Source organism: Rattus norvegicus, chromosome 1 (genome assembly GCF_021556685.1).
Source record: "Rattus norvegicus strain SHRSP/BbbUtx chromosome 1, alternate assembly SHRSP_T2T, whole genome shotgun sequence".
In the NCBI taxonomy this organism is placed as follows: Eukaryota; Metazoa; Chordata; class Mammalia; order Rodentia; family Muridae; genus Rattus; species Rattus norvegicus.
Window position 1 is genome coordinate 14,713,300 of NC_141534.1, and position 23,620 is coordinate 14,736,919.

The 23,620-nt window shown below is 39.7% G+C and overlaps 1 long non-coding RNA gene across 2 annotated transcripts in view; it reads right to left on the reverse strand.

Annotated features, from left to right (window-relative positions):
• Positions 1-23,620, reverse strand: part of LOC148006849 (uncharacterized) — a 56,877-nt gene that overhangs the window by 23,357 nt on the left and 9,900 nt on the right. The window contains exon 3 of one of the 2 annotated variants that reach the window (XR_015644702.1): positions 20,507-21,971. The exons of the other annotated variant lie outside the window; for it this stretch is intronic. This is a non-coding gene — a long non-coding RNA (uncharacterized LOC148006849). Of the gene's footprint in view, positions 1-20,506; positions 21,972-23,620 lie in introns of those variants that run through there. 2 annotated transcript variants of the gene reach the window in all.

A 23,620-nucleotide genomic window follows, 5' to 3' on the forward strand; every position in this document is an offset into this window, starting at 1 on the left:
CACTAAAGAAAGCACAAAGGGAGATAACACTGGATATAGAAAACCCAAGGAAGAGACAAGGAGCTGTAGATACAAGCATCACGAACAGAATACAAGAGATAGAAGAGAGAATCTCAGGGGCAGAAGGTACCATAGAAAACATCGACGTAACTGTCAAAGATAATGTAAAATGCAAAAAGCTCCTAGCCCAAAACATACAGGAAATCCAGGACATAATGAGAAGATCAAAACTAAGTATAGAAGAAAGTGAAGACTCCCAACTTAAAGGGCCAGTAAATATATTCAACAAAATTATAGAAGAAAACTTCCCTAACCTAAAGTAAGAGGTGCCCATAAAAATACAAGAAGCCTACAGAACTCCAAGTAGATTGGACCAGAAGAGAAATTCCTCCCGTCACATAATAGTTAAAACACTGAATGCACAAAATGAAGGAAGAATATTAAAAGCAGTAAGGGGAAAAGGTCAAGTGACATATAAAGGCAGACCTATAAGAACTACATCAGACTTCTCACCAGAGACTATGAAAGCCAGAAGATCCTGGGCAGATGTCATACAGACCCTAAGAGAACACAAATGCCAGCCCAGGTTACTGTATCCAGCAAAACTCAATTAACATAGATGGAGAAACCAAGATATTCTATGACAAAACCAAATTTACACAATATCTTTCTACAAATCCAGCCCTACAGAGGATAATAGATGGAAAACTCCAACACAAGGAGAGAAACTACACCATACAGAAAGAAAGAATATAATGAAACCAAAAGAGAGACACAAAAACTTAATTCCACCTCTAACAACAAAAATAACAGGAAGTGACAATCACTATTCCTTAATATCTCTCAACATCAACGGACTCAATTCCCCAATAAAAATACATAGACTAACAGACTTGATATGTAAAGAGGACTCAGCATTTTGCTGCATGCCGGAAACACACCTCAGAGACAAAGACAGACACTACCTCAGAGTAAATGGCTAGAAAACAACTTCCCAAGCAAATGGCCCAAAGGAACAAGCTGGAGTTGCCATACTAATACCAAATAAAATTGACTTTCAACCAAAAGTCATTAAAAAAGATAAGGACACTCCATATTCATCAAAGGAAAAATCCACCAAGATGAACTCTCAATCCTAGATATCTATGCTCCAAATGCAAGGGCACCTACATTCATAAAAGAAACCTTACTAAAGCTCAAAGCACATATTGCATCTCACACAATAATAGTAGGAGATTTCAACACTCCACTCTCATCAATGGACAGGTCATGGAAACAGAAATTAAACAGAGACATAGAGAAACTAACAGAAGTTATGAACCAAATGGATTTAACAGATATTTATAGAAGATTCCATCCTAAATCAAAAGGATATACCTTCTCAGCACCTCATGGAACCTTCTCCAAAATTGACATACAATCCGTCACAAAACAGGCCTCAACAAATACACACAGATAGAACTAATCCCAGGCATCCTATCAGATCACTACACACTTAGACTGGTCTTCAATAACAATAAGGGAAGAGCACCCACATATACATGGAAATTGAACAATGCTCTACTCAATGACAACTTGGTCAAGGAAGAAATAAAGAAAGAAATTAAAGACTTTATAGAATTTAATGAAAATGAAGGCATAACATACCCAATCTTATGCGACATAATAAAAGCAGTGCTAAGATGAAAACCCATAGCTCTGAGTATGTGCAAAAAGAAACAGGAGAGAACATATGTCAGCAGCTTGACAGCATACCTAAAAGCTCTAGAACAAAAAGAAATAAATAAACCCAAGAGGAGAAGAAGGCAGGAAATAATCAAACTCGGGGCTGAAATCAACCAAGTAGAAACGAAAAGGACTATACAACGAATCAACAAAACCAGGAGCTGGTTCTTTGAGAAAATCAACAAGATAGATACCCTTAGCCAGAATAACCAGGGGTCACAGAGAGTGTATCCAAATTAACAAAATCAGAAATGAAAAGGGAGACATAGTACAAAAGGATATATTCAACAGAACTGGAAAATCTGGAGGAAATGGACAATTTTCTAGGCAGATACCAGGTACTGAAGTTAAATCAGGAGTAAATAAACCATCTGAACAACCCCGTAATTCCTAAAGAAATAGAAGCAGTTATTAAAAGTCTCCCAACCAAAAAGAGCCCAGGACCAGATGGGTTTAGTGCAGAATTCTATCAGACCTTCATAGAAGACCTCATACCAATAACTGTCCAAACTATTCCACAAAATTGAAACAGAAGGAGTGCTACCGAATTCCTTCTATGAAGCCACAATTACTCTTATACCTAAACCACACAAAGACCAACAAAGAAAGAGAACTTCAGACCAATTTCCCTTATGAATATTGACACAAAAATACTCAATAAAATTCTTGCAAACTGAATCCAAGATCAAATCAAAATGATCACCCATCATGATCAAGTAGGCTTCATCCCAGGGATGCAGGGATGGTTTAATATACAAAAATCCATCTATGTAATCCACTATATAAACAAACTTAAAGGTAAGAACCACATGGTCATTTCATTAGAGGCTGAGAAAGCGTTTGACAAAATTCAACACCCCTTCATGATAAAAGTCCTGGGAAGATCAGGAATTCAAGGCCCATATCTAAACATAGTAAAAGCAATATACAGCAATCCAGTAGTTAACATCAAACTAAATGGAGAGCATCTTGAAGCAATCCCACTAAAATCAGGGACTAGATAAGGCTGCCCACTCTCTCCCTACTTTATTCAATATAGTGCTCGAAGTCCTAGCCAGAGCAATCAGACAACAAAAGGAGGTCAAAGGGATGCAAACTGGAAGAAAAGAAATCAAAATATCACTATTTGCAGATGATATGACAGCATATTTAAGTGACCCCAAAAGTTCCACCAGAGAACTACTTAACCTGATAACTTCAGCAAAGTGTTGGGATATAAAATTAACTCAAACAAATCAGTAGCCTTCCTCTACTCAAAGGATAAACAGGCTGAGAAAGAAATTAGGGAAATGTCACCCTTCTCAATAATCCCAAATAATATAAAGTATCTTGGTGTGACTTTAACTAAGCAAGTGAAAGATCTGTATGACAAGAACTTGAAGTCTCTGAAGAAAAATTAAGGAAGATCTCAGAAGATGGAAAGATCTTCCATGATCATGGATTGGCAGGATTAATATAGTAAAGATGGTCATTTTGCCAAAAGCAATCTACAGATTCAATGCAATCCCTATCAACATTCCTCCTCAATTCTTTTTTTTTTTCTGGAGCTGGGGACCGAACCCAGGGCCTTGCGCTTTCTAGGCAAGCGCTTTACCACTGAGCTAAATCCCCAACCCCCCTACTCAATTCTTTATAGAGATAGAAAGAGCAATTTGCAAATTCATTTGGAATAACAAAAAACCCAGGATAGTGAAAACTATACTCAACAATAAAAGAATTTCTGGGGGAATCACCATCCCTGACCTCAAACAGTATTACATAAAAACTATATGGTATTGGTACAGAGACAGGCAGATAAATCAGTGGAATAGAATTGAAGACCCAGAAATGAACCCATACACTATGGTCACTTGATCTTTGACAAAGGACCTAAAACCATCCAATGGAAGAAAGATAGCATTTTCAACAACTGGTGCTGGTTCAACGGGAGGTCAGCATGTAGAAGAATGCAAATCGATCCATTCTTATCACCATGTACAAAGCTTAAGACCAAGTGGATCAAGGACCTCCACATCAAACCAGATACACTCAAACTAATAAAAGGAAAAGTGGGGAAGAGTCTCGAACACATGGGCACTCGGGAAAATTTCCTGAACAAAACACCAATGGATTATGCCCTAAGATCAAGAATCTATAAATGGGACCTCATAAAACTGTAAGGCAAAAGACACTTTCATTAGGAAAAATGGCAACCAACAGATTGGGAAAAGATCTTTACCAATCCTACATCTGATAGAGGGCTAATATCCAAATATATATAAAGAACTCAAGAAGTTAGACTCCAGAGAGCCAAATAACCCTATTAAAATGGGATACAGAGCTAAACAAAACATTCTCAGCTGAGGATTATCAAATGGCCAAAAAGCACCCAAAGAAATGTTCAACATCCTTAGTCATCAGGGAAATGCAAATCAAAACAACCCTGAGATTCCACCTCACACCAGTCAGAATTCCTAAGATCAAAAACTCAGGTGATAGCAGATGCTGGCTAGGATGTGGAGAAAGAGGAACACTCCTCTATTGTTCATGGGATTGCAAACTGGTACAACCACTCTGGAAATCAGTCTGCAGGTTCCTCAGAAAATTGGACATTGAACTACCTGAGGACCCAGCTATACCTCTCCTAGGCATATACCCAAAAGATGCTCCAACATACAACAAAGACACGTGCTCCACTATGTTCATAGCAGCCTTATTTACAATAGCCAGAAGCTGGAAAGAACCCAGATGCCCTTCAACAGAGGAATGGATTAAAAAAAAAAAGTGGTACATTTACACAACGGAGTACTACTCAGCTATCAAAAACAATGACCTCATGAAATTCATAGGCAAATGGAATGAACTAGAAAATATCATCCTGAGTGAAGTAACCCAATCACAGAAAAACACACATGGTATGCACTCATTGAAAAATGGATATTAGCCCAAAAGCTCAAATTACTCAGGACACAATCTACAGACCACAGGAAGAATGACCAAAATGCGGATGCTCCCACTCCTTTTTTTTTTTAATTGTATGTATTTATCAGATGGAATTTATTCCTGTTATACAAGACTGGCATAATAAGCAAAGATCAATAAATACAATTAATTTATCAATGCCCTAAATTTAAATATATATCAATATATATAGAAAACACATTTGACAAAAATCTAACACTCATGTACAACATTGTTGGAAAACAAAAAGTATTGAACAGACAACCTCCTTTTGGTGAAGAATGTTTCTAAAGTTTAACAATGACTTTATACTTAATAATTAAACTTAATGCTTCTATTAAAACAGGAAAAAATATGAATACTATATCCAAGCCTAGGTGCCCAACAGCTTAGTGGGAGATTTAATTTGACCACAATAATGACAAAAATGTAATATAAAAGGTATATATATATTTTTTAAAGTAATCCACATTGTATCAGTTCTCTTTCTTTTTTTAATTTTTATTAGATATATTGCTTTACTTACATTTCAAATGTTATTCCCCTTCCTGGTTTCCTGTCCATAAGCCCCCATTCCTTCCCCTTTCCTCCCCTATATGGGTATTCTCCCTATATATCCCCCTTATTGTCTCCCCCCATATTCCCCTGCACTGGGGGTCCAACCCTGGCAGGACCAAGGGCTTCCCCTTCCACTGGTGCCCCAACAAGGCTATTCTCTGCTACATATGCAGTTGGAGTCCTGGGATATTAGCCAAAAAGCTTGAATTACAAGATGCAATCCACAGACCACAGGAAGCTCAAGGAGTAGGATGACCAAAATGCGGATGCTCCCACTCCTTCTTAAAAGGGGGAAAAATATCCATAGGAGGGGATATGGAAGCAAAGTTTAGAGCAGCGACTCAAGGAATAGGCATTCAGAGCCTGACTCACATGTGGCCACCCAAACTAGATAAGATTGATGAAGCTAAAAAATGCATGCTTAAAGGGACCAGACATAGATCTGTCCTGAGAGACACATCCAGAGCATGTCCAATACAGAGGTCAATGCTAGCAGCAAACCACTGAGCTGAGAACAGGACCCCCCTGGGGGGAATTAGAGGAAGGATTGAAAGAGTTGAAGGGGCTTGCAAACCCATAAGAACAACAATGCCAACCAACCAGAGCTTCCAGGGACTAAACCACTACCCAAAGACTATACATGGACTGACCCAGGCCTCCAACTGCATATATAGCAAAGAATAGCCTTGTTGGGGCACCAGTGGAAGGGGAAGCCCTTGGTCCTGCCAAGGTTGGACCCCTAGTGCAGGAGAATATGGGGGGGCAGTAAGCGGAATGTATGAAGGGAATACCCATATGGGAGAGGGGGGAGGGGGAGGGGAGGGAGAGGGGATGGGAGCTTATTGACAGAAAACCAGGAAAGGGAATAACGTTTGAAATGTAAGTAAAGAAAAATATCTAATAAAAAATTAAGAGAAAAATAGAAACCATTCAGATACCATATGAGTCCACCAGGCCCTCTAGCACAAGATAATGATCAGCTATTTCTAGGAATGTGCTAGAAGCTTCAGGATTATGGATATATATGTATATAAAATCACCATGTTAACAGCAAAGGTTTAAAGATTTTCTATCATTTGGCAACAAGCCAAAGAAATTATAAGGAAATGCCCTAACCGAAAAGGTACCCAAAAGAAACGAAATTTGGCAAATGGATGTGTTTCACCTTGCAGAGTTTGTAAAATTAAAATATGTACACCACACCATAAACACATATTCAGGATTTCAATGGGCAGCTGCTTTAAGTTCTGAAAAGGCTGGTTCTGTAATTGCATATTTATTCGAAGTTATGACTGGGAATACTTTTACAAATCAAGACGGACAATGCTCCAGCATATGTCTCCAGTAAACTGACGCTGTTTGCATATTGTAGTATAAAGCATGTTATGGGTATGCCACACAATCCTACAAGTCCAGAAGATGTAGAGAGATCTAATTGTACTTTTAAGGAGGTGCTTTAAAGAGATCAGCTGCAGGGAGAGGTTTTCCCTGAACTCTGAGGAGACAGGCACATGAAACTGAGAGGTAATTAGCCATGTGGCACTCACAGAATACATGGGCTAATTAAGTTACAAGAGAGTCAGAAAACTGTCCATGCTTATGGCCTAGGCATGTATTCATATGAGGTATCAGAGTCATTATTTTGTGAGCTGGCTCATGGGTAAGCCCACACTTATGGACTACTGTTGTCTCTCTAAATGGGTATGTGGTCAAACTCCCTTTTAAACCGTTATGCTACACCCAGAAATCAATGTAGGCCTCAACCTTATGCAGAACACCATTTCCCTGTGGGCAGTGGTTAAGGCAGACATTTATAACCAGTCAAAGGTCTGAGTCTAAGCGTTCCTGAATTCTCAGACCTAGACATCGCTATTAACCCTTTACCCCAAAGACACAGGGATGATCTTGAAAGTGGCATGCTGGGTTTTGAACATGACGTGACCCTGTTATTTATGAACCTATAACTACTGTGTTTACCTGCAAACGACTTGCGCAAGATCAACCCTGTCAACACTCTGGAATGGATGGAGGAGTTTCATGAGGCTCCACCCCCAGCGGAGGCACTGTTAGCTGCTAGAGAAGGGACAGTCGATTTTCTTTGGTGAATGTAGCCATTGGCAGGAGGTCCATGCTCCACTGACAGCTAACACACTTGTGCATGCTGGCTGCATTATCGATATTTTAAAGTGCATGAAGAAAACAGGTAATTTACTTAAGTGCACAGTGTCAGTAGAGTGGACACACAGTCTCTATGCCACAATACACGATCACATGTGAAAAGGCTTAGGAAGGTAGTTGGTACATAGCAATTTTGTTGTATTTGTGTGTGTGTGTGTGTGTGTGTGTGTGTGTGTATGTACAAGTTTGTGCTATTGAACCTGTATGTTTGTGTGTATAAGCAGAAATCAGTATCATTCCTAAAGCACCATCCAAAATTTTATTTCTTTCCTGATTTTTGAGGCAGTTTCCTCACTGGTCTGAACTCACTTGACACCAGTAGGCAGGACTACAGACTAGAGAGAGTCAAGATCCCTGTGTCCCCAGCACAAGGTTTACAATGTACAACTATACTGAACATTTTATATGTGTTCTGGCAAGCAAATTCAGGTCTGCATGTTTGCAAAGCAAGAACTTTACCAAATGAGCTAGCTTTTAACCTTTTAAAAGTGTAGATGTAAATATTTATTAACATGCTTGTGAATAAAGGATTTCATGTATTTATATAAAGTACAAGCAAGGCAGAAAGAAATATATTGACCACCAATTGTGCTTATCTCTGAGTAGGTGGTGAGATTATAACACTTTTTTGATATTCAGTAATAAAACAATATCAGAGTTTGTATTGTGTAAGAGACAAAGCCATACGGTTCTTTCCTACAGGGATGGGGTTATCCAGCCCCTGCCGACCACACCACGCTGTTTTAGTTTCAGTGAAGAAGGTGACGTATGCCTTTAGTTTCTCAGCTGCTCTAAGAGATTAAGAAAGTCAGTTAGGGAGGTTGAAAGGTCCAGCGGAGGAACGGACCACTGTTTGCATTAAAGTAGACCATGAGCTTCAGAGAGCAGAATGGATTTGAGGTCAGTTTTGCAGGTGGCAGCTAGATTTTCTGAAGGTGCAGTGTAGGATGAGTACATCGAAGAAGCTCTTCACATGATACTAGATGGTAGGAACATTTATCTGTATGTGGTAGACAGAGAAAAGGGCTACATTTTGGCTATTTCAAGAGACACATGGGATTTATTTATTTCATTTGATGAAGCATGGAAGGGACATCGGGTCAGGCTACAAACTTCTAAGTTTCTATCAGCATCAGAGGATTACAGATAATTGAGACAATTCAAAGAGGTTGTAGACAAAAGGTGGAAGGAGGACCAGGCCGTGGTGAACACCAGGTTTTAGAACTGTGAGGTCAGGAAAGAAGTTCACAAAAAGTAGGAAGAAAAAAATGGAGGTTGCTAGGAGCAACAGAAGACCTAAGTTTTCATATGATATTCTCTTGTTGTAAAATTATAGAAATGGTGTCTTTTACCCCGCACTAGGTCCTGCACTGTAGTGCCCCAAGATATATGATAGATATCAATCTCAGTCAGCAAATCCTCTCACCCGCTCTGCTCCCTCCCATATCATACTGCCGATGGCCTCTCTCTGAGCCATCAGCAATCTCTCTACCCATCCAGTTCCCAACCGCCACATACTCTCTTAAACTTAATTCGCCACAAGAAAGAACACACAACACAACAACCTCTGTTCTCTCGGCGGCTCCCTCCCCCTCTGCCCCTCCATCTTCCTCCGTTCCAGTCGCCTCCTCTTCCCTCAAACTTAGAAGCTGCCTATGTTAAGATCCCACGCTGTACCTTTACAGGTTGTTATGAATGTTCTTAAGGGATGGATGTGTACAGGCTTTGTGTGTTTAGGTGGGCAATTATATCTTATCAACTGGATCAGAGGTTATTGTGTTGTGTGTTTTCTTGTGGAGATTTGAGTTTGGGAGAGTGTGTGGTGGCAGAGACACTGGACCGCCATGGATTTGGGATGTATAATTCTGGCATGGTGAAGCCTGCCTTGGTAACTAGATGGGTAGAGAGATTGTTGCCAGGCTCAGTGCGATATGGGATGGAGCAGAGCAGGTGAGAGGCTTTGTTGACTGAGATGAAATATCTACCAGACATCTTGGGGCACTGCAGTGCCGGATCTAGTGGGGGTAAAAGACAGCAAATATTTTTTTATAATTTTACAACAACAATATTCCTTTGCCAAAAAGTTTTTGCATCACCCCAGATGTATAGGTATATAAAATATGCATATAAATCAAACACATATGGATGATAATTCATAAAGTAGATGACATACACACCATTTGGCATACATATTTATCATTTAGTAAATACAAGGCAAGTTTGTAACCTATGAGATGGATGTGCTTGCCTATCTTCAAACCAGGAACTTAATCTTGGCTAAATATTTGATATTGGAGAAGGTAGGGCATAGTCAACATTTTCAGAGTTGAAGGGCATTTTGATTTTAAACATCTCCAAGGTGAGATCAGATAAATTATACAGAACAACAAGGGCAGACATATGTTTGGAGATGTGTTAAAGATTATTAGAAATTCTGTTCTAGTCACAAGCCAGAATTAATTTAAGCATCAGAATTACTTTAACCACTTTCAAAAAATAAAACTATAGTCAGAAACTGAATCTATAATTTTTTTTCTTTTCTTTTTTTTGGAGCTGGGGACTGAACCCAGGGCCTTGTGCTTGCTAGGCAAGCGCTCTACCACTGAGCTAATACCCAACCCCGAATCTATAATTTTTAAAAACATTTTACCACAGTACAAACCAAAAATATATGCTGAGGAATGACGCAGAAAATTATCAAAAGCCTTTTCTTTTCTTACTTGAACAATACTGACAGCAAAAGACACGTTAATGTGGAAGGGGAGAGCTTTCAGGAGGCCTCAACTATAGGCAACTAAGGAACACTGAGAGCAGGAGGAATGGTCTTCCCCAGGGGAGACCACACCAAGTAGTGATTTAATGCCAACTGGCCAGCCCTAAAAGGAAACATACAAGTAACGATACATACTCAGCTGGTTATACTTATGTATTTAAGAATAATATATGTAACAACAATTAAAGAAACAGTTAATATGGCTTTAAAAGAGAGAAAGAGGGTTCTTGCAAGGGTTTGGAGGTGAGAATGGGAAGGAGGAAATGATGTAATTATAATATTAATTTTTAAAAAATATTTTTAAAGGCCTATTTCCATAATTAAATCACTGTTTCTACATGGGCAGAAAACAGTCAAAAGTGTTGTAGTTGACAATATGCAGTGGTGTCCAACCTGAGCCCAGGGGTTTTAAGCAGGCTTGGTTGGCACTGCATGGGGTGATGTGACGCAGTGCACGTCATGTGTTCCAAACCAAGGCTACCGTGTAGTTGTAGCTGCCATCAACACTGCTGCCAGCAGAGCTCAGATTCACGATGCATTTGCCTTTAAGTTAACTTTAGGTCACTGCTGCCCATGGTTTTGTTGTAACTATGGAGTTGTAACCTGCAGTCTGCACAGCTACCGTACAGAGAACAATTCCCAAAGAGAAAATATTGACAAAAGGGGCAGTGTGGTTTTTCCTCTGATTTGTTCTAAAGTAATTACCTAAGAGCGAATTATCAGCTGTTCAGGATGCTTTGTTTCTGGTTCCCTAACAGAGTAGGGAATACAGAGCTAATCATAATAGAACTGAAAACTTCATTGTGCTTATCTCCATGTTTAAGCAAAAATAAAAATCAGCTTTGTGCACTTAAAACTCATTTTTTGAAAGACTGTATATGTAAGTTTACAGGAAGAGAATGATTCAGAGTGAATTTTTCTACTTACTCTATGACAGAAGAGATTTTCCAAATAAAGAAACATTTAAAAAAGCAGCTAGTTTTCTGTGAGTTTCTGCTCTACATAATGAGTTCCAGAATAGTCAGTGTGAGACCCTGTCTCAAAAGAAAAAAAGACAAACTATTTGGGGGATAGTTCCAGTTGGGTTTTTGTTGTTGTTGTTGTTGTTTGTTTGTTTTTTCTTTTTCTTTTTTTCGGAGCTGGGGACCGACCGAACCCAGGGCCTTGTGCTTGCTAGGCAAGCGCTCTACCACTGAGCTAAATCCCCAACCCCCCAGTTGTTTTTTTTTTTTTTAATTGAAGAGAGGAGAAGGAGCCCAACCCCGCAACTCTATTGATATGGTATGTTTCATTCATGTACATTTCATTCATGTATGTTTCATTCATGTACGTTTCAGTCATGTACGTTTCAGTCATTAGAATTACTGGTGTGTTTTATAACTGATATCAGTACATCGACATTAAGTATACAAGCACTCATCATGCCTATTCTGCAGGAAGAGGCCTAGACAGTCATCATCCCTCTCCCCTGGTTTTGGGTTGTTGTAGTAACAGAGTGTACTAAGTAAGGTGAAGTGTAGGTTGATGTCTATATGCAGGTGAGGGCTGGTACAAGGTAAGGTGAAGCCTGAAACTGGACAGTAAAACGTAAGGTGGGGACAAACTTTTGTAAGGTGGGAGAGAAGAGGAAAAAGAGAACCAAGATGGAGGCAGAGAAGGGCCACCCAGATCCGTGTGGCCTTAAATGGTCACGGGTAGTTATGAATAATTCTTAAGGGGGGGATTTTTATAGGTCAGTTTATCTTATCTAGGTGGGTGGTTTATATCATTATTTAATTGGTTGTGGGTTTATTGTGTGAATGTATTGTGGATTGAGAATTTAACATATAAATCTGATTGCTAAATTATAAGCCTTTTGAGTCCTGATTTTACCAGGTTGCGAGGACTAGAGAGTTCGCGTCTGACAGAGAGACATCTGGGAGAGGGTGGCTAGCAGTGGGGTGGAGAGACTGCCTGGGCTAGAGGATAGAAGAGGTAGCATGGCCTGGTGCCCTAGAGCTGCCCACCACTGAGATGAATGTACCCGCTAATGCCATGTGGTCCTACAGTGCTGTCACTGATGTGGGTTAAACGACTCAATTATTTAAAATTACTACAACATTGGGTTCTGGTTATTTTATAAATTATAGATATGTTGTCATTTTAAGAGATAATTTGGAAATGGTCATAATTATGGACAGGGAAGAAACTAGAGAGCTTAGATTGGAGATTTCTGTCTTTCCTTTCCTCTTCTCTATCCTTTCTCTCTTAGGTAAAGGGAAGGGGTTGAAAGAAAAAAAGGGGAATAGAGTAGTATTATAAGAAATTAGATGGATGGGAATGGATTATTAAATTTATTCTTAAACAAAACATTGTATGGTTATAATCTTATATTGGTAGAAATCTTTATATTTGATACAAAATTAAAGTTATAATTTCTTACATTGGTACAGAATTTATATATTGCTACAGGCTTAAGGTTTTCATTAGAATAAATTTTTATATATTGATACAAAATTTAAAATTAATTTGTTACTCTTCCATAGTCCTTCTAATAGTTCCTATTACAAATTGTTTAGGATAGTTAAGTAATGCAAGTTAAGGGCCAGATGGTAAACTCCTGGTAATATTACATTATGATTTAATTATAATACACTGTTTTCAATATTATTCAAATAGAAACAACTAGGAGTAGTCAGAGTTTAACAGTTCATACACACACACACACACACACACACACACACACACACACACACACACCCCAGAGATCCAAAATATGACATTTAAAATAATTTCATTATTAATAGATCTTTTGACTGGGAAACATGTCTTCTCCTGACAGTACCCTCTTCCCACTTCAAAGAAGATATTAAACATTTTTACCTCCATATAGAGTTGCTCCAATTATGACAAGGTAGCCACTGGACAAGAATTGCCCAAATAATCTATAGACAAAAAATACTGTCCAGGAAAGGACAATGCGAGATAGTCAAGAGCTTAACTCTGCCAAGACAGAATAAACTAGTCCTTCATAATTCCTGCTTCACTTAAGGTCTCTCATATGGTTCTCATATGGGCCAGAAGACTGAAGACATATGCTCCAATGTTATGAGGAATATATAGGACTATTCAGGCAGCCAGCTGTCTCTACAAATTGTTTTTGAAAGCTATGTTTTTGTGCTTCCTACATAGTTAGGTAATATTTCATTCATTCTCAGATCTCTCATGGGGTTGAAGACTAGATAGATATAGTCTCATAAGCAAACTTAAGTTGAACATTAAAAAGGATTATTATTTGAAAGTATGATTTTCAGATGGTAATACAAATAAAACACAACAAAATTCAGGCACAAAATTGTAAACTCTTTATGTTAGGACAGAGGATAGAATAATTTATCTAGATTGCCAAATATGATGGACTGGATGCCATAAGTACATATCATGTCTTCTAATTTACATAATTGTTATAATATGGTCAACATATATCTGAGAAAAAAGAACCTTCTTAAATGAACAAAAGGGTGGAAATGTTGTGAGTTTAGTCGTATGTTGCTTGTAATGTATCAGTCTGGGTCCCCAAAATTGCACAAGAATCCACAAATCCTCATGTAAGACACTGAGGGAACCCTGCCTCCAGTTGGTTTTGATTGCTAAATAAAGTTGCCAGCCACTAATGGCTGGACAGTGAGACAGAGCGGGGACTTTTAGGATTCCCAGGCAAGGGGCCAAGGAAGGAGGAAAGGAGAGATCTGCCATGCTGAGGAGGAGGACATGCTGTGCCTGGGAAGGTGTAGATTCGGGAGCATAGCTACCATCTACAAACCGGGGTGGCCCCAAGAGGACTGCCTGACTGGGCAGCAAAGGTAAAATTTAGATTCTATCAAGTAATAACTTGGAACTATTGGAGGGGAGTAGATCGGCCACGTAAAGGTTAGGAAGTGAGCCAGCCATTGAGCTGTTTTAGACATAGCAAAATATAAAGGCCGTGGTGTGTGTGTGTGTGTGTGTGTGTGTGTGTGTGTGTGTGTGTGTGTGTGTGTGTGTTTCTCATTCAGGAATAAAGCATTGGGGTAGCAGGAATGCGCTGTAGTTGCTAGGATCAATCGAGTAGCATTAATTGGCTTCTGCTACAGAAAGGCAAGTGGAATGTAGGGCAGAGGGCAAAGGCACTCACTTGACACATGCATCTCTGCATAGCATAGTCCAGACTCCACTCATCACCAGCCCTGCAATGTCTGCAATGGCGTAAGTGGAGGGAGGGGCAAACTTGGCAGCTTCACAGGAACAGTATAGGGCAAGACAGGAGTAGAACCAGGCTCTAAGCTCTTTGTCCTGCCATAGCTCCAGTGTGCATAGGATGGTAGCTAATGCTAGACTCCACCTTGGACATAGTGTTCCACAAGAGCCATGAAAAGGGGGTCATCACAATCCAGTTCCCATCAGACCATGTCATTTTAGTAATACATTAAAGACAAGATTCAGGAGTGATCTGTTTGCAGGCAGCTGTTATAAGCAAAAAAGCCGAGGCTAGAAGGATTGGACCAGTAGGGATAGAGTACAGAAATGCTAGGTAGCAAAAACATTTGGGAAATTTTAAAATCACTGGACCACAGAATGAAATAAAGAATGAATCAGCCTACAGAGATGGCTCTGTGGATAAAGTCCTTGCTCTGTAAATCTGAGGACCAGAGCTTGCATTCATGAACACACAGAAATGCTGGGTGTGCTTAGTGGTTTATCTGTAATTCAGATCTCTGGAGTGACAGGGTCTGGATACATGGTAGTCAGCTACACTAACAAAATCAGTGAGCTCTGGTCCACTAAGACACTCCACAGTAAGGCAGAGCGTAATCAAGAAAAACTCCTGGCATAAACTAGAGCAGAGGCTAATTTTCTGCTTGGTGTTTGATTTCTGGGTTCTATGGGCTGGTAGGAAGACACAGGACTCCTCAGTATCAGATGCTAAATAAAGTTCACTCTTCTGTGTGAACACACCCATGTGCGCATGAGAGGGGGGGGGTACATGTATGCATAGACAAACTCATGTGTAGGTTGGTAGTAGTAGGATGTAGGAGCTCTAAGAAGGGACTAATCCATTTAGACTAGGTCCTTTCATTTAGGAATATGTGAATAAAATAGCATTGTGACCACTTTTTAATAATTTTGATTACATGTGTGTATGTGTGTGTTAAGTGAGGTGTGTGATATGTGTGGTATGGTGTGTGTGTGTGTGTGTGTGTGTGTGTGTGTGTGTGTGGTATGGTATGTGTGTAAGCTTTTGGAGATTAGAGCAAAACTCGGGGTAATAGATTCTTTCCTTCTATTCTAATGGTCTAAGAGATGCCACGTGGGTTATTAGACTTGGTAGCAGGATCCTTTACTCACTGAGCCATCTTGCCTGCTTTTGAATTCTTATAAGTTGGCATTTTATTTGCTCTTGAGATAATTATCTCGACCTCATATTGTGGCCCAAATTGATATTGAAACTCTTTATGTAGCGTAGTTGGTCTTGATCTCCTACCTCAGACTCCCAATTGTTGGGGTTATAGGCATAAACCACTATGATAGGCTGAAACTGACTTTGTGGCTCACCTTCTAAATTGTCATCTTATTGCAGAAGCAATGTAGGGAAGGCTGTGGCAAGCAAGCAAGCTTCCTAGAGATGGTCTGTTGTTTTACATGGCTGTAATGGGTGTGCTCTGAGAGGTATGGACCCCAGAGACTTCGCCCCAGGATTGCTGCTTCTTGCTGCTGATATGCCTTTCCTGCATCTATCATGTTTCCTGGGCAGATTTCCTGCAGAATCAATATGAAGATGACTTTCAGGTGAACTGGTGATTTCATAATTCCTGATATGGCCAAACTTAAATACCTACAGAAGGGGTTTTGGACTCCACAGTCAAAAGTCTTAGTGGTGGACTTTAAGATGTACCAGAGAAGGAAGGAAAAAGCCCCAGGCTCTCCAACCATTCCCTTCCTCCTCCTCTTCCTCCTCTTCCTCTCCCTCTTCCTCCTCTTCCTCTCCCTCCTCCTCCTCCTCCTCTTCCAACTCCAAATCACGCAATCCAGCCCACCTTTTACTTGCTTCCCCAGTGCATTTCCAAGTATAGGGCACCTACTCTATAGCCAAACATCACCCCCTGTCATCATCCAGATACAAAACTCACTCCTGTACAAGACAAATAGATCACCTGGTTCTGGTTGTTTGGGAATTTTTGTCTGTCTCTCTTGCAGGTGCAGATAGGCCTGTGTTTTCTGGTGTGTCCGGAAGTCTTGTGGCAAACACGAAGCCGAGATGGGAATAGGCCAGGCTCAGCTGAATGTCTCAATGTTGGTAGCCACTGCATGTTTATTTCAAAGGACTGGCCTATTTTGAGGATGTGAGCCTTCAGTGTCTGCGTTTATTGTTTTTGTTTTCATTTTCTTTGCAGCTGCCAGCCCACACTGCTAATGCCATTTGCCAGAGCTGCTTTGATGACCAGGGCTCAGAATTCATCTATGGAATTTCTGGCCACTGGATTCAGTTTGGCAGGGATCCAAATGCCTTCTGAGTGTGGCTACTATTCAAGTTGTGCTACACTGTTCTGCTTTACGGGAAACTGGCTCTGGAACTGGGTTATGACTCCCTTTCATTGAGATCCAAGAATATTTAAAGGTTTTCTCTAAAATCTCTGTTCTGTGATAGGAGGGTCACCTAAACTGTGTCAGAGAAAGGAGAGCAAAATAAGACAAAATGATTTAAAGGAACGTGCTTTGCAGTGATTGCTTTCAGGACTAAGTACTGAGAATAATACTTTCTAGTAAATGGTAGATGGAAAACGTGGAAGCTTAGGTAAGTTCTAAGAAAGTGTGGATGTGAAAACTAGCATGTCTGATGAATGTAAATATGCATATATTTTAAAGATGTCAGAAAGTAACCTATGGTAGTGAAGACGTTTTGGATTTCTTTCACCCTCTATTTTGAAGGTTCAGAGTTTTAATATTGATCAATGGAGCTCTGACAAGCTGATAAAGCACTAACTACTATCCTCAGTGACAAGCTTAAGACTTTACATTTCCTCTGGTTGTCCTCTAAGTATATGTAATTACAGGTGCTTCTCATTGTTCTAAAAAACACTCTGACCAATCTATATGTATGACTCTGTGGACAGAGGAGAAGTGCCCATGATTTCTAACCCAAAGCTTTTGTTGTAGATGACTCCTGTTAGTTGCTTTTTCTACAGATTACAGACAGCGGTAATACATACATACATACATACATACATACACACACACACACACATACACACATGCATATATACATACATACATACACACATACATACACACATACACACATACATATATACATACATACACACATACACACATACATACATACACACATACACACATACACACATACACACATACATACATACACACATACACACATACACACATACACACATACACACATACACATACATATATACATACATACATACACACATACATACATACATACACACATACACACATACATATATACATACACACATACATATATATATACATACACACATACACACATGCATACACACATACACACATACATACATACACACACATACACACACATACACACATACACACATACATACATACATACATACATACACGTGTTTGTTGTATACATATAGCTTCTATCTCTTATTTTAAACAAAAACTTCATGTATGCCTCAGGGAGTCATAAGACTTGGATCCACTCTCACAGGTCAAATGGACTCCAGATAAGAACAGTCTAACTTTCCCTACTTTCGTATTCTTGAAAGTATGATCTCTTTCTCCCTTGGTCTTGGGTCCCCTCCGCCCCACTTCCACAACTATCAGGACGATATGCCTGAAAGTTGCAAATTTATGATTTTCATTCAAGTTCTAAACCTTAACTTCTGTCCCTAGTCTATATCTCAGCCGACAGGCACCATCTGGGAATCAGTTGTGCACTACAATCTGTTCCAAATGGCTGTGAGCCCTGGACTTGCTCAAAGCTGATGTGAACCAGTCGAGCTTGTGTGATTGCTCCCTATCTCTTCAGCTGGGTCCGTGTACCAGACTCTTCTTATGAATACACCAGTACTTAAATCCCCTCCTGACCTTTGACTAGCATTCTAGCCTTCCTAGATCCTGACAGTGATATTTCAGCAGAAAGTAGTTATAGAAGAGAGCATATCACCCCTTATCCTCTACAAAAGACTGGAGTTTTAAGTCTAAAGGAAATGTCCTGGCAAAACAGACAAAATGACTATAATACTTATTACCATACCAGAACAGGTACCTGCTAAAACTAAATAGACCACAATCTATCAACAGGTGTATTCATTAGCGGAAATAGTTCTACAGTGATAGAGCACTCAAGTTGCTTTATGCAAGACAAGGTTATTGTGTGACTTTAAGAAAAACTCTTGTTTCTATCTATGCAAACCACTTGAAAACCATGACAGAAAAACCAGTGAAGATTATTAGATTTAGCCTTTGTATCTCCCTCAAGAAAGAATGTTGCATCTATGTCAACCAATTGGGTATAATAAAAGACAAAATCTGCCAACTCCAGACAGATCTCCAAAATACATAACAGCTCAAAGCCTTTGGCCACTGGGTCCTTGACAGTCATATTGCCCTTTTGTTTTAAAGATTTATTTTATGTGACTACATTGTCACTGTCTTCAGACACACCAGAAGACAGCATCAGACCCCATTACGGATGGTTTTGAGCCACCATGTAGTTGCTGGGAATTGAACTCAGGACCTCTGGAAGAGCAGTCAGTGATCATAACCTCTGAGCCATCTCTCCAGCCCCTATACTGCCCTTCTTAACTTCCCTCCTCCTTTTCCTGATCCTACTAATTTCCTGATCCTAACACTGTCCCATAAGGTTTTTGCCTAGATGTTTTTCAACCGAAGATCCAAAAGATTTCTAACTAGATATTTATTAATCGGTCGTTATTATAGGATTATCAGCCCCTAACTACAGGAACAGAGGCCTTCAAACCCTGATAGTGAAGATCAAGCTTGTCTCAAAGACTTCAATGCCTCCAGACAGCAGGAGGTTGTATAGTGATATCACTACCCCTCTCCTAACAAAACAGAGAGGAATGTAGAGTAAATCAGCCAGGAACGAACCCCTTGGCCCTGACTTGACCATGAGACAAAGGAAGAATACCCAGACCCTGAGATGACTTTAAGCTCCTTGACCAAAAGAACACCATTTCATCCCTGACTTGACCCTGAGCCTAAAACATAGACCAAAGGAAAAACACTGTCTCTAGTTTAACCCGAGGCTCTGAGACTTGGAGATCCCTGTACTTGTAATGGCCAAACAATATTTCCTATTAACTCACTTGGCATGCTCCAAAACCCTATAAAAATTCTTCTATTCAGTTCAGCCCTCTGCCATCTCTCTTCCCGTTCAGAGACCTCAGCCATTCTGTTCTTCTCCCTAATAAACTTCTTATGTAATCTTTGTTAACTGGTGTTGTGACCTTGTGGTATTCCTTGGCTCCCAATAGCCAAGATGACCTTGGTTTAGAAAAACCTTTACACTAAGCCCTCCAACATGAATCATCAATCAAGAAAATGTACCATATGTACAATAGGTTTGCTCATCGGACATTGTGACGGGAGGTATTTTCTCCATTGAAATTCCATCTTCCAAAATTACTCTAGCTTCTGTCAAGTTGACATCAAAGTAGCCACCACCAAGGGAAAGCACACAGAGTCACAATGTTGTTCGGTAGAAAAAGCACTAAGAGCGGGTTATATTGTGTAAGAAGGCAGATTCAGCAGCAGAGAACCTGACTTGGAATCCTGTCTTTGCAACAGTGGGCAAGTTAATTAACTCTGATCCTCATACTCCTTATTGGCCAGGTGGTGAGAAAGGACTATTTACTTCACAGGAAATGAGACCATTGAAGGAATAGTGTCGGGTAAACAGAAAATGCGTGCTCCACTGGAATCAAATGAAAGTATATTTCACAAAAGCCTATAAAGAAGCAGAGTTGGTTAGAGGGGTAGGTTTTAACTCTGTCTTTGTCTAAAGTTTTTGAAAGACATTAAGCCAGTATCAGATACTTTGAAATTCTAACCTTCAGAACAAGAAACCATTCCTTTGGAATTGGTTGAAACTGCCAATGTAGAAATACTCAAAGCTTGAAACCTGGGAATGTTGAAGTTGTTTTCTAGAACAGTCCTTGGGAACCCAGTGGAATCGTGCCCAGCCATCGGATTCTCAGCCTATGGAGGAAGCCTTTCATGATGAAATCATCTGCTAATGAAACAAGGCTAAGGCAAATGAATACAGTCAAATAGAAACAATAAGAGAACGGACACGAGATGAGATCCATTTATAAACATATTTTAGGAAGCAGCTTACATAACTACTGCAAAAACAGAACAAAACCCACAACAATCCTGTTTTATTCAATATCAAAAACCATGTGAAAGGAATCAGATTTTTAACTACAAGGAAGAGTCACGAAGGATCAAACCTTCAGTAGCCACTAAAGGCAGTGAAAGAGTAGCATTGGATGCTGAGGGCTGACATGACAGGTCCAGCAAGGGGATGCTTCAGGGCTTTGTGCTGCTAAGTACACCGACATTTTTGAGCTTCTCCAAGTTAGCAAATATTTACTTCTTATTTAAAATACTCATCACTATGCTATGTAAGCCTTAAGTAGATATAAATGAGGGGGTTTTCACAAGTGATTGATTTGCTACAACTACTAAATGATCAGTCACTCTACCAAGAGAATAGTGTTAGTGTGTGTGTGTGTGTGTGTGTGTGTGTGTGTGTGTGTGTGTGTGTGTATGCACGTGTGCACAGTGTTAAGGGCTAAACTCCAAGCTTCATATTTACTGAAAAAAAAATGCCATAATACCGAGGTATCTGCTAGCCTACTTTTTACTTTTTGTCTTCAAGTAGAATCTTTGTAAGTTGCTGAGGTCAATCTTCATCTCACTCTGTAGCTCTTGTAGGCCTTAAACTTGCAATCCTCCTGTCTCAGCCTTCCCAACATGTAGGATTATAGGCCTATACCCCTAGGCCTGCCCTAGTTCAAATCTTTGTAAGGTAGAATTTTAAGCCGTTGTATAGATTGGATTTCCCAGAATGGAGAAGAGCTTGTTCATAAATACCTAAAATTACTCTAGGGCAAAGGTCCTAAAACCCTGCAGAAATCAGCCCACTACAGAGGAAACTGCGTAATTTGAAAGATCACATTAACTTGCTTAAATTACCTGGCACTGTCATAAAAACCGTGGTGGTTTACATTTATTACATCAAAAGTGATCCTTGAAGAGATACTGATGCCATAAGAACAGTCCGTGCATTGCTGGGCACTTGAAATTGCTTTGTCAATATTTTAAAGTAAGTATCACCTTCCAAGGATCTGAATTTCAACCTTACTCAGTGGTCTTCCATGTAGAAAATGGGATATTGAAGCGAGAAAGCGGAATGATATTAATGTCACTTAAGAACTTTGCTACAAGAGTATGAAAAGTTTATGTTAAGTGACAAGACGACTGTTTAATCAGAAAGACCAAGACAAATGTGATTCCACATTTCTGCCAGAAATCAAATCTTTGTGAGAGATCTTGAGTTCATGGAGAGGAAGAAAAGTGGGTGGGTTTTTCATCTTCCTGATCCTGCCTCTCTTCTGAAAATCAAGAGGCTTTGGTGACCTCATCATTGGTGTTTACATCATGCTTAATTGTGTCCATTCGGATACTGTCTTCCTTTCTTGTATTTTGTAACACACTGACATTTCCCTTTTCCTTTTTCCTGGGAAAATAAACGCTAGTATTAAACACATTGATAACTGAATCACTATGGCTTGATAAGCACAGGATGCATTGATAAAAGTTCAGTAAAAAGCCATACCCTGAAAAGAAAAATAAAACAACCAAAACACCTGTAGCCACTTTAGTTTTCTAGTGTTCGAAGTACTCACTTCACTGGAAAACCCTTCCGCTTGTATAGCATTTCAGAACGAAAGCCCAATCCACTCAAAGAAGCTCACTCTTGCCTTCTAGGAATTTGCTTTACGTTTCCAACTAGAACTAATGATATTGTCAGGAGCTAAGATGAAAAGCATTTACCCTTCTTGCAATGGCCTGAGTGCTAGCGATTCATGAATCTACTGAAGATCACAAAACAAGAGACAGCAATAAAGAGCTTCTGTATTAGCTCAAAGAAGCAAGACAGTTTTAAAGGTCAGCAGGCCAATAGAGTAGCAATTCTAATCATGACATGTATCAGGGATGAAATTTTATCATTTAAAAAAAGCATGATGAACAACAGGACTTGAACAGACATATTGTGGGAGCTTCCATCTAGCTTCACAAGACATGTGAAGACAACAGAGTGTCTCTATTGCTAAACATGTCACCTGTGGACTGAAGGAGACAAAACGCCCCCCTCTTTACTGCTGAAATGCACCCTTGTGCATTAGGGTTAGTGCTAAGCACCATATCCAGCCAGCAGCATTACAGTCTAGGGCTTGTTCCAAAAAGAACAGAAACACTGCAAACAAGTGAGACAGCAGCAGAATTTCCTCAGTCAACCAGAGAAGTGCTGAACATGAGCTCAGGAAAACACATCCATCTCCATCCAAAGTAAGCAGCCTTTCCACAGAGCTTGATGGTTTCAAGAGGAAAAAAGAATTTTGTGCTGAGAATAATGATTTTAACAATAGACCCTTCCAAAGGAGAGGTGTTCTCAGAGACCCTGAGTTTATGACAAGATTCTCATGGTCATTTCTTAAGTGTATTTTGGAATCCCATTATGTGGCACACCTGAGGTGCACCTTGACACCCCTGTATATGTTGACCCTGTGTTGTACAAGAAAGCAAGCTGAGTAAGCCATGGAAACCAAGTTAACAAGCAGCATTCTTCCCTGGTCTCTGTGTCGGCTCCGACTTGAGTTTGTGTTTTAACTTCCCTTGATGGTGGAGTATAGCTTGTAGGCTATATAAACCCCTCTCCTCTTCAAGTTGGTTTTGGTTATGTTTTTTTTTTTTATGACAGCAACAGAAAGTAACTAGAACGCAGAAAATTATGACTCTTTCCCGTCAGTGACTACACCATCTTGGGAAAGTCACTGAGCTTCCTCATGCATCCATCAATCTACCTGTCTGTACGATATAACAGTTCATTCCTAGTAAGAACAATGTACAATACTTACAAGTACATAAAATAGGAAATGTAGGTGTGGGTTATAGTTTTCTGTGTGGTAAAGTAACATACTTATGGAAGTGTTTTCTTAATATTAATGCTCATGTTTTTAAGTTATTGCTTCTATAATCATAAATTTAAGGTGTAGACTAAAAATTTGTATGTGCATTTGGTGAACATGTGTTCATATGTGTATGTACATACATGTATGGCCAGGTTATGTAGAAGTTTGAGGTTGACATCAGGTGTCATCCTCA